Source organism: Panthera tigris, chromosome D4 (genome assembly GCF_018350195.1).
Source record: "Panthera tigris isolate Pti1 chromosome D4, P.tigris_Pti1_mat1.1, whole genome shotgun sequence".
In the NCBI taxonomy this organism is placed as follows: Eukaryota; Metazoa; Chordata; class Mammalia; order Carnivora; family Felidae; genus Panthera; species Panthera tigris.
The window spans coordinates 49941213-49952865 of NC_056672.1; the positions used below are offsets into that span (position 1 = coordinate 49941213).

General features: G+C 35.5%; 1 long non-coding RNA gene across 1 annotated transcript; it reads left to right on the forward strand.

Moving 5' to 3' along the window:
• The first annotated feature begins 214 nt into the window (after nt 1-214).
• Nucleotides 215-10559, forward strand: LOC122233162. The gene is made up of 3 exons (XR_006210644.1): nt 215-437; nt 2729-2875; nt 10482-10559. It is a non-coding gene; the product is annotated as an uncharacterized LOC122233162 (long non-coding RNA).
• The last annotated feature ends 1094 nt before the right edge of the window (nt 10560-11653 follow it).

Below are 11653 nucleotides of genomic sequence, written 5' to 3' on the forward strand. Positions count from 1 at the left end.
ATCTTGGCCAGTATAAAATATTTCTCAAAACCTTCCTTCTTTTGTTCTGATTTCATGTTCCTCAAATACCTCCACTTTTCAGTATTCCTGAAACACAAGCATATTGGTTTCTTTATAAAAGGGGGGGGGGGGAGCTTTACCAAGATATAATTTACATACTATCAATTTACCCATGCATATTACTTCCTTGAAGTAAATATCACCATAAATTCTTCAACTTTAGTCTGTGTGAGATTAGGTAGAGGGGTGAGCATTGTTGATTTTGGTTAACTCTGAAGTACTAATCTGGCTGAAGATCCTGGATGGCAATACATTCGTTACAGTGGAATTCCTAAAATGTGTTCCTCAGATCCTGAGCAACTCAGGTTATTAATAGGTGTTTGGCCATCAAAGGATTCATTGTCAAAGAAGTTTGAAAAACATGGTGTGAAACAAAGGTAAATTGTCTTCCATCTCCTTGACTGTTCAGAGCCCTTAATATGGTAATGTGCAGTAAGATTGAGAAGAGTATATATATTCTATTTAATTTTTTTTTTTCCTGAGTGGTGGGATTCTGGTTGTTTTCATCTTCCTTGGACTTTTTGGTCTAAAAATTTTGGTTCAGAATCATCTATCATGTACATAGAATATTTAGAAATGCAACAAAAATTCAAATAAAGTTCTGTATGCAGTTAGTATTTTAACTTGTGGAAAGGAGATGTGATAATAAGACAACTCGGCAGTCACTAAACTAGATATGACCCAGTCTTCACCCAGAAAGAAGGTAGGAGGAAGATTGTCCTATATGCATTTGCATTATAACAATGAGAAGCTTGGCAGAAAAAAAAAAAAACTTCTTGAAAAAAGCAAGGTTTCCAACCTTCGTTCTAAATTACTCATATATGATATTTGTGGAACATAATTGAGCAGGATTTCTTTAAAACGTGTTATCTGAGGGAAATTCTCAGTAATGTCTCTTCCTTCCTCTCAGAGCTTTTCAACAAATCCAACAAGAATATTTCTCTGCTAGGATAGCTTTAGAGGCTACTATCTGCATGAACCGGTTCTTCCTCAGTCAGTCACATTTGCTCAGTGAGTTCCATTCCTGTTAAAACAACACCTTGTAAGTCATATGGAAAGAAGCTGCGGACTGAACAAACATGCTGAGTAGTTTTACTAATGAAAATCAACATGGGAAAGTTAGCAAGTCTTTGTTTTTCTCATCCTTATCCTTTATCAATAAATAAACATGAGTTCTTGATATTCTTTCGCTAAGTGGAGAGTCCTTGATTTGGACCACATTCTGATCTAATGTTTAAGTGTAAAATTCAGTGCAAGGTTAGAGGATTAGAACATGGAGTAATGCCATTCGCACTAGAAATAAAAGACCAGTTAGTAGAAGCTCCTGGGATTCTTGCTGTCTCCTTACCAGTAAATTAGAACATTTAGATGGATCACTAGAGAATAGTCATCTATTTTACTATTGTTGTAATCTTTCATTTTCATGCACTTTTCTACATAAAAGTAGGTTATGTCTTTGAATTGCAGATTCATGGTTTGAGAACTGATATTGAAAATCTTTTTTTTTAATGTTTATTTTTGAGAGTGAGTGTGTGTGCGTGAGTGGGGGAGGGGCACAGAGAGCAGGCAACAGATTCTGAAGCAGGCTCCAGGCTCTGAGCTTCAGCACAGAGTCAGACACAGGATTTGAATTTACAAACAGTGAGATCATGACCTGAGCCAAAGTCTAACACTTAACCGACTAAGCCACCCAGACACCCCTGAAAATCCTTAAAAAGATAATTTTTTTTTTTAAGTAAGCTCTATGCCCGACAAGGGGCTCAAACTGATGACCCCAAGATCAAGAGTCACATGTTTCACTGACTAAGCCAGGCCAGGAGCCTTAAAAGACAATTTTTAACGTAAAGTTTTCATGTAATGTCAGATTGTTCTTAAATGTTTGCTATTTATAATTTTGTAAACATTTGTCCATGTCATATATTTTTTGCAACATGTTAAGTTTGATGCATATTATTCTGTTACACAAGTATTTTCTAAAAGCAAATCCCATATTATTGAATGAGGTTTGTGGTGTAGGAGTTAAGCATAAGTTTTGGATTGGGTAACTGAATTGGAATCACAACTCTCCTACTAACTTGTTATATGACCTTGGGAAGTTACTTAGTCTCTGAATTTCAGTTTCTTCACCCGTAAAATGAATAGTGCTTAACTCCTAAGATTGGGTTGAAGAGTAGGTGGAATCCAAGGCTTTTGACAAAACTAGCTTTTAGAAGGTGGCATGCTATTAGCAGTGTGCAAGAGTGCTTGTTTCCCTGCACTGTCACCAACACAGGTGTTATCCAGGTTGACAGTGCACTACCTCATTTGATTTAGTTTTTTAAAATAAACTAAACTGCCTCCATTACTATAATTAGAAACTTTATTGTGTTTTAATTAATATGCAGAATATTTTTAATATTAAAAAACTGATTTTTAAAATTCTATTTTAAAAGTATTTATTATAACTTTATAATAAAAAAGTTTAATGCTTGATGCTTTCTTTTTAGAAGATACTAGATTATACTTTGCTGCCTCAGTGTCTTCTTTCATAATATATCGTCATGAATTGCTGCTCTGAAAACCTGACTGTATAACCTTAAGGGGAATCGGAACAATCTGTGTAGAAATAACCTACTCGATAATAATCGGGGGGTGTTCTGTTGGGTCGTTTTCTGTGTCTTCCTACAAGTCCGAGCGATTGCACATAAGGACAAGCTGAGTTAGAGGAGGAAATAATAACATCCATTGAAGAGTCCAGTGTACAAGAGAGTTTGGAGGAAGCATGATCCTGAAGAATCCTGTGGTCTGCTACCTAAAAGAGGTTTAGACACACTAGGTAAGTCACAAGAGAACTATAAAAACTAAATGAGATTTTTCAAAATTAACTTTTGTTTTATTTCCACATCTTTCTGTAAAATAGTATTCTTACTGTGATAACAACATGGTAATACCGTGGAAGAAAGACCAACTTAAATCTGTTAAAACTATACTTGACACAAGGTCAAGAAAGAACTACTACTAACCAACTGAAATATTATCTCCTTTTCTGTGTTTTCATTTTCAACAGATAAGTTCACCCTAGTAGAGGAAGTCCAGACTGACATGAAAGTGAAAATATTTGATACAACCCATAAGTTCAACCTGAATTTTTTTTTTTTATCAAAGGAAACTATAGTTCATTTTTAAAAGTCTCTTTCTATCTTTAATTTGCTTCTTGTTAAAGTGAACTTTCCCTTAGTTTACTGGAGATGGGGAGGGCTGCCTTAGAGATTGACCAGCCACACCCCATCCCCTCTGCCAAGGACAAAGCAGGGACCTGTGTCTCAGGATTAGGGGAAATGGTTAAGAAGGAGAGGAAAAGAAAATTGCTTTTCCAGCTTCTCTAACTTCCCATGTAGCCTACAGAGAAAAGCAAGCATCCCTTGGGAGGAAATAACAAAAGTGCTAAACAGTAGATGGATGGATGAAGCCTGCATCCCTGCAATGTACTGGAACCCTTGCCTTTATAATGTCCCTTGCTCATGGTTCTCAGAAGGCCAAATGGATGTTTACTGCCCATTGGCCCTACCCTCCTGGGCTCCTCTACCTTTGAAGCTGTTCCTGGCTCAGTTCCTTTTCCTGCCAGAAATATCAGTCAGAAAAGAGGGTCTGGTAACACTGTAACAGTCCAGTTGCCTTGTTTCCTTTCCCAAGAGCACACTTGAGGTAGCTGCTTAGACCATAAGAGGTATTCATAAGAGACCCTAAGAGACGCTTAATTGCCTGTATGGCTCTGTGGGTTAAGTGTCCGATGCTTGATTTTGGCTCCAGTCATGATCTCACAGATCATAGGTTTGAGCCCCACAACAGGCTCTGTGCTGACAGTGTGGAGCCAGCTTAGCATTCTCTCTGTCCCTCTCTCTGCCCCTCCCCCACTCATGCACAAACACACCTACCCGCACTTTCTCTCAAAATAAATAAACTTAAAAGTGAGAACATAGCACAGATACCAAAATAATGAGTGCAGAAATCTTCTTGGGAAAAAAAAAAAAGGTGAGAACTAATTGGAAGAAGTGTCAGGTAATAAGAGATAAGCAAACCTCTTCTTACAAGACCAGTCATCATTATATTATCTTTAAGGTTCCCCCACCTCAGCCAAAAAAAAAAAAAAAAAAAAAAAGGCTCCCATGAAATAAACATTCTAAGATTCTATCTTTTCATTAAGCATAGATTGGATTTCCTTACCAAATACAGTACTATGATTTGTCAGACTTTTGATTCTTAAAATACTTCATGACCTCCCTGTGTACTGCCTTTCCCCTCTCTCAACAATAACCTCAACAAACATGGTAGTTATTGATGCCATATTTGCTTAATTATCTTCCCAGGAATCAGAGTATGATCTGATGAAAAGAACTTTTAAGAGTTTATATCAGTTTGATTGTCTGAAATTCCATACCAAGTTACTGCTTTCACATTGTGTGATCACAATTCTAATGTAAACAAAAAGGACATTGATGGTGAGCTGAAACTTAACACTAACACATTATATGCTTATAAGGAAAAGTCCTTGGGATTTCAACTGCCACATGAATTAGACCCTTTGGCATGTCTTATAATAATCTGACTTTATTTTTATTTCATTCATTGTGATAAAAGCACCCACCACACAAATGTGGTTAGACATTTCTTTAACTTTTCTTCATTGAAGGAGTTATGTAAATCTATTCACTGCAAAGATTTCCCTCACTTACTGGAAGAGATATATCTCTTCATCATACCCAAGCTAGTCACATACTTCCCATGGATCATCCCTTCACCACCTCCTCTGCTTGGACATAATTATTGAAACATACCTGAAAGGGCATGGGACCTTTGATTTTGAAAAAGTTCTTCCTATGCAGCACACCAGCTGAAGGCCTTTGGGCAGCTCAGTCAGTTTTCCTGAGCCTATTCGCAGGGTTATTGTAAGATTCCTATGCATATGAGGCATGTGAAATTGTTTTAATGTATAAGGTGCCAAATAAATCAGTAGTTACTACATTTCTTTAACTTGTTACCATCCCCACTGCCTGCATACAAACATTTTCATTAGTACCCATTCTTCCCTCTCAGAAGCGTTAAATGTCCCATCTCAGAAGAAAATGTCTTAGAAGCCTAGTTTCTACATCCTTCTAAAAGAAGGTCCCTTTCTAATGCTAATTCCTCCCCTGGTGCTTACATATCCACTGCAGATTCCTTATGAATCTTTCTTAATTCTCTACCATCCCCTTTCTCCTGTGGCTTTAGCCTTTCCTCCTTTGATTTTCATCCTCTCAATTTAGAAACACATTCATCTTCTTCCCATTACTTTCACATTCAATGTCCGTAAAAGACTGGTCTACTTCACACCCCAATCTCTTCTAAACACTGCTCTGTCAACTGCACTGAAGCTGCTTTGTTAACATAACCAGTGATATTTTAAATACCAAATTAATGGATTCCTTTGGGTTGTATTCCAGTAAAATTTCTATATCGGTTTTAAAATTGTTAACCACTCTTTCCTTGAAACTTTTTCTTCATTTGCATTTTATGACCTCACTTTCACTTAATTCTTATACCTTTTTGTCCCCTGTTCAGTCTTTTTCCTAGGCATCTCATCTTTTCTGCTTCTAGAAGAGGCTTAGAGATATCTAGCTTGCCAAATTAAATAAATTCTTCCCCCATGGCTATTGGAATCATCTCAGAGATCCCTATGTGTTAGGCAAATTTGATGCTGTGGTAGTGATTTTGTGGTTAGGATAAATATATAATGAAAACTGGATCATGACTACTTATTTTCCATAGACTTCTAAAGTGTCTAAAGATGTAGATAATTTTTAGTAACAGCTTATATGAATTCAGTTTAAGCCTCATCTAAAGGTATGAAAAGCCACAATAGCAGAAATATAAACAACAAAAACTCCATTATTAAACATTTCCTGAATGCTAATTGTGTAATTGTCAAGTACCAGGGTCACTTGAACATCTTGTCCTCATCTGGTACTACTAGACCACAAGAATTTTCTCCCTCTCTCTCTAAGGCAGGTACCAGGTAGTAAGAACCACTCCTTATTCTACTAAACTATGAGATTTTTCATCACACTATGGGATTTTCATCACACTGTGGATTCATAAGGAATCTGCAGTGGATATGTCTTAGTCATCTGTGTCCTCTCTGCCCAGCAGACCACTTGACATGTAAGTTCACAGTGAATGCTTATTGAATTGACTTAGTTTGGGTGGGATAGACTGAACCAAATTAAAATGGCATGGAAGATGCTTCAGAAAGCAGTTTGGAAGTTCCTTAAAAAGTTAAACATAAATTACCATATGCCTTAACAATTCCACTTGTAAGTAGGTACCCAAGAAATGAAACATATTGATACCAAATGAAACATATCAATATGAACATGAATGTTCATAGCAGCATTATTCATAATAGTCTAAAAGTAGAAACATCCAAATGTCCATCAGTTGATAAAAAGAATGTGGTATGTGTATACACACACACACACACACACACACACACACACACACTGGAACATTATTCAGCCACAAAAGGAGTGAAGTACTAATATATGCTACAATATGGATGAACCTTGAACATGCTGAAAGAAGCCAGTCATAAAAGGCTACAAAAGTGTGATTCTATTTATAAGAAATATCCAGAATAGACAAATTATTAGAGACAGAAAGTAGATTAGTGGTTGCCTAAAGATGAGAAGAGAGAGTTGAATGGGGTGATAATAAAGGTGCATTGTTTATTTGGGTGTGATGAAAATGTTCTAAAATTGAAGTGATATTTGTACAACTCTGAATATTTAAAAAATTTAATTATACACTTTAAATGGATTTTATGATATGTACATTACATCTCATTAAAAAAAAAAACACTGAGGAAAGTTAAGGGAACCACAAATAAATCATAAATCTAGACTTTGGTTAATGTGGAAGAGACTTTTCATAAAATTACTCATTTTTTTGTTTGTTTAAAAAAGGAAGGGGCATAGAAGTTGTGGGATACAGTTAGTCAAGAGCACTTTGAACATTCTCTTGCGTTCTGCTGAGAAACAGAAATGTCTAAAACTCCATTTTTCTTCCCTAGCACCACTAGTATAATTCAAAGGGAACTTTTTGAAACTTATTCAAAGATAGGCCAGGTTTCTGTTCCTCTGGGAATGTTTAGATAGATGATAGATGATAGAAAGATAGGTAGGTAGATAAGTAGATAGAGTGGTGATTGCACTTGCTGGGGGAAAAAACGTATAAAATAACTTGCCCTTCTATAAATACAATTCAGAAAGAGTTATTTTTTGTGGGTTATTGGACTGGGTGAGAACTTTGATAGCTCTTCTATTATAATACTTTCAACAACTGCAGCAGTTGATTCCGTTTTCCCTTGTCTCTTACTGTGTTTGAGGCAACATCTGTTGAAGTTCATCATTTAAGCTCCCATTTGCTCCCTAGCCATTTTTCAAGGGTCGATGATTTGGTTATTTCTAGGCAGGATTTTTTTTTTTTTTTTTTTTTTTTTTTTTTATGGCCAGATTGTTTCTTCTCTAAGAATGTATGCAGAGAAAAGTAAATGTGAAGGCACTGTAACTTACAGTCTGGGTACAGACTTACAGCCCCTGTACACCTTGTACACTTTAATGTCATGTCAGTCATTTTAATGCCTGTGGAATTGCAATTGGAAAATGGGGGACATAACTGTCTACTTCTTGAGAGACAGCTAGTGATTAAATTAATGCTTTAAAGATATTTTGAATTAAAATATTGAAGATATTTGAATTAAAATATACTATAACTCATTCACACATTCAGAAATGAAGCTCTTTGAGCTTGTAGGAGGAAATACTGCACTGCTGATTTAGAAGAGCACTGTCCAATAGAAATATAATGTGAGGTACAAATGTAAGCCAGATACGTAAAATTTTAATTTTTTTGTACCTACATTTAAAAAGGAAAAAGAAACAGGTGAAATTCATTTAAATAATATATTTATCTCAAAATGTTTACCTCAGTATATTCAAAATACAATGTCAACATGTAGTTAACAAAACAATTATTGATATACATTATGTTCTTTTTTTTGTTCTAAATCTTTGAGATTTTATGGTGTAGTTTACACTTACAGTCGGTCTCAATTCAGATTGGCCATGTTTCAAGTGCTTAATAGCGACATTCATAGTGGCTACAAATTGGACAGATTTAATAAAATCTATAAATAATTTAATAGTAAAAATTATTTTAAAATAATTTTAAAAAATTAAAATTAAATAAAAATTTAAATATTAAAACATAATTTAATAATAATAAATTTAATAAAATCTATAAATCTATAAATAGATTTAGAATTTAGAACTTTTATTCTGATTGTAGCAAGAGGATGAGTCACAGGAGAAAGTCAAATAGCAGTTTTGCTAAATAAAGGAAAATGGTTTCATAAGGAAAAAACCCTTTCCTATGTGAGATTATAATCTAAAGTAGGACTTTCTGTGTTCTTTTTGATTAGTCTCAAATTACTTTTACAAACCTATTTTCTTTGAAAAGTAATCTTAATTGGTAGAAGAAAGAAATATATGTGGTAGCTAGGAATATTTTAGAGATTTTGTTCTGAATGGGAGCTCTAAAAGAATCTGATTGGCTGCATCTTCTTAACTTCAGGAATTGAAAATATAAGAGGGTTTGTGAATTGTGCTTACATTTAATAACACCAATATTCAAAAACATGGTATAGCCTGTATCATATATATTACTAATTAATATATATTATTAATATTTATATATAATTATAGAATATATCATTTTATATGATGCCATTATTGATTATATTTTCTTCATTTATCTATGTATCTAAATAGTAAATTTTAATTGCCTGCATTGAAAAGCTTTGAATTATAGAGCTATTCTAAAAAAGCCTGTAAACTGAGACCTCCTTTCGAAGAAAATCAGTATAGGAAAGAGTTTTCTTCTAGTCTCCCCTCCTGTGCTCCAACGTCCCTTGTCAAACAAAAGGATATTGAAAAGTCTATTTGGCCAAGTATACCTTTTAATTTAAAATAATACTTACATTGGGAACTAATAGAAGTTTAGATGAAGCTACAGACATTTCTCAACAGGGATGTATTTTAACAACATGAATTTTGACCCAGTGGATTATCAAATATTGTTATTTAGCAATGTTTAAAACAGGCTGGGTCACACAAATAAACTTAAATTGCAGTTTGCTACCTCTCGAGCTCTGTATGAAACTCTCCCTGCCCCCTTTTCAGCCACACTCCCTCTCCCCAGGCCTTCCTCTCAACCTCACAGATCTCTGGCACTAGTATCTGCAGAGGAAGGAGTGGGGATGAAGGCAAGTAGAGTAAAACAATGGGGAAGGGAAGAAGACAGAGTAGGCAGAGTACCTTGTGACCTTAAAATAACGAGCCGTGTTTTCCTGTGTGTCTGGTAAACTGTCTCTAAAGACAATTCCAAAAAAGAAGCTATAAAAATGTTTAGAATAAAGACAACATCCTTGGGCTAAAAGCCTGCCCTACCAAGTTTGCTACCACGAAACTCATTACACTTTTGACTGTAACTGAAAAGCCGATTTTGGTGTTTGGAAGGTGAGGAATGGAAGTGAGGTGAGGTCAGTCTTACTACTTGAAAGCCATTGTTTATAATGCATTACAATTTTTTGAAAGAATTAACACAAGAAGTAGTGCTCCCCCTGCTCCCATCTGTTATAAAAAATGATGAGGGCTTCTTCTTTGAGATAAAAAGAGGTTTGCAATTTTGTCAATTCAGGGTAAAACTCTGCTGTGTGCCTCTAAATTTTTCAATTTTTTTTTTTTTTACATTGAAGTAACAACATAGTGAATGAGCAGAGTAAAAATTTCAATGCAAGTAAGATTTCTAAATAGCTGTGGTACACCAAATATTGCCTCCCAAAGATGTTCACATCCTACTACTCCCCACAACCTGTGAATATGTTACCTTATATGGCAAAAGAGACGTTGCAATTGTGATTAAGGATCTTGAGATGGGAAGATTATTCTGGATTATCTGGGTGTGCCCAATGTAACCACAAACATCCCTTTGAAAAGGAAGCTAGAAGGTCAAAATCAGAGAAAATGTGAGGAATAGAAGCAAATGTTGGAATGATGTAATTTGAAGATGGAAGAAGGGCTATGAGCCAAGAAATGCAGGGAGCTTCTAAAAGCTGGGTAAGGAAAGGAAACAGAATCTCCTCCAGAGCCTTCACAAAGATTTTAGCCTCACACCTCTCAGACTTGTGACTTACAGAACTGTAAAAAGAATATATTTGTGTTGCTTTAAGCCACAAAGTTTGTGGTAATTTATTATAGCAGCGATACATGCAACATTTGCATTTAATTGTGATCAGCTACAGTTTCTGTCCTCCTATTTATTTATCATAATTTCATTGCCAACAACAGGAACCTACTAACGATGTGAAGTCCATCATGGGGACAGCAAACCATACCTGCACATATAAAGGCATCTATACCAGCAAGTAAGGCTACCTATTTCCATTTATCAAATTGATTCATCTAATACATACTGAATAAAAGAGGGGCCAACACCAACAAAATTCTTGCCCAGTTGGAGCCTACATTCTAATGGAGGATACAGACAATAAATAAACAATGCAGTTTCATACAATGGTAACTTTTCTTGGTAAAAGCAAATACTGGCTGATTTTGGAAAAGTTTTTGGAAAGGTTAACCAACTGTCTCTGTGTAAACCCAACTGCCAAGTTCATGTATCCTTTACTACTGTAAGATGTTTTTCCTGAGGTATTCAAGTAAAACCTGCAGGGGTTTCTTAAGACCTGGCATTTCATCTGTTCCATACCAGTTTTCTCAAATTTTGTGGGATAATCACTTTACAGCCTCTGTGCCTATGATCCACCTCTAGCCTTAATGCCATTTTCTGGCCAACATCCCAGAATAACCCACGACTATTGAGTCTCGAGTTGACTCCAGAATCTTTGTATGAGAGTATTTTAGGAATGGTAGTTTCATTAAAGTGTGGTTAGGAGACTTGTCTTAAAGCTCTGTTTGAATAGCAAGAACACTGCCTATAGTAATGCTTGGGAGGTAAGTACCTGGTAGGTACTCAACAGGTATTTTTAAATAAATTAATGATTATTTTTATCATTGCCATAAAATCGTGATTGAGAAACTTAAGCCTACTGTTGGATGTTCAAAAAAAAAGGTTGGATAGTCAGCAAAACTAGATGAGCAGCACTCATCATAGCATTTTTCTTGATGTACTTTTCTTCTTTCTAGATATACCACATATCAAAGAAGCCCCACAACCAAACTTACATCGGCTAAGAAGATTGGGATATCACTATGACAACATTTCCAGGAGAAGAAAGGGTTACGATACAGAGGAAATCTGGTTTCAGAACAATGGGGGAACTAATAATACAGAATACTGGTTAAAAGTATGGGTTCTGGAGTCAGACAAGTCTGAGTTTTAATCCTGCCTGCCACTTGTTAGCTGGGTAACCCTGGACTACCAGCCAGTTGCTCTAATTCGCAATTTCAGCAACTACAAAATAAGGAATGTAATGTCTTCCTCATAGCATATAGATGAAATG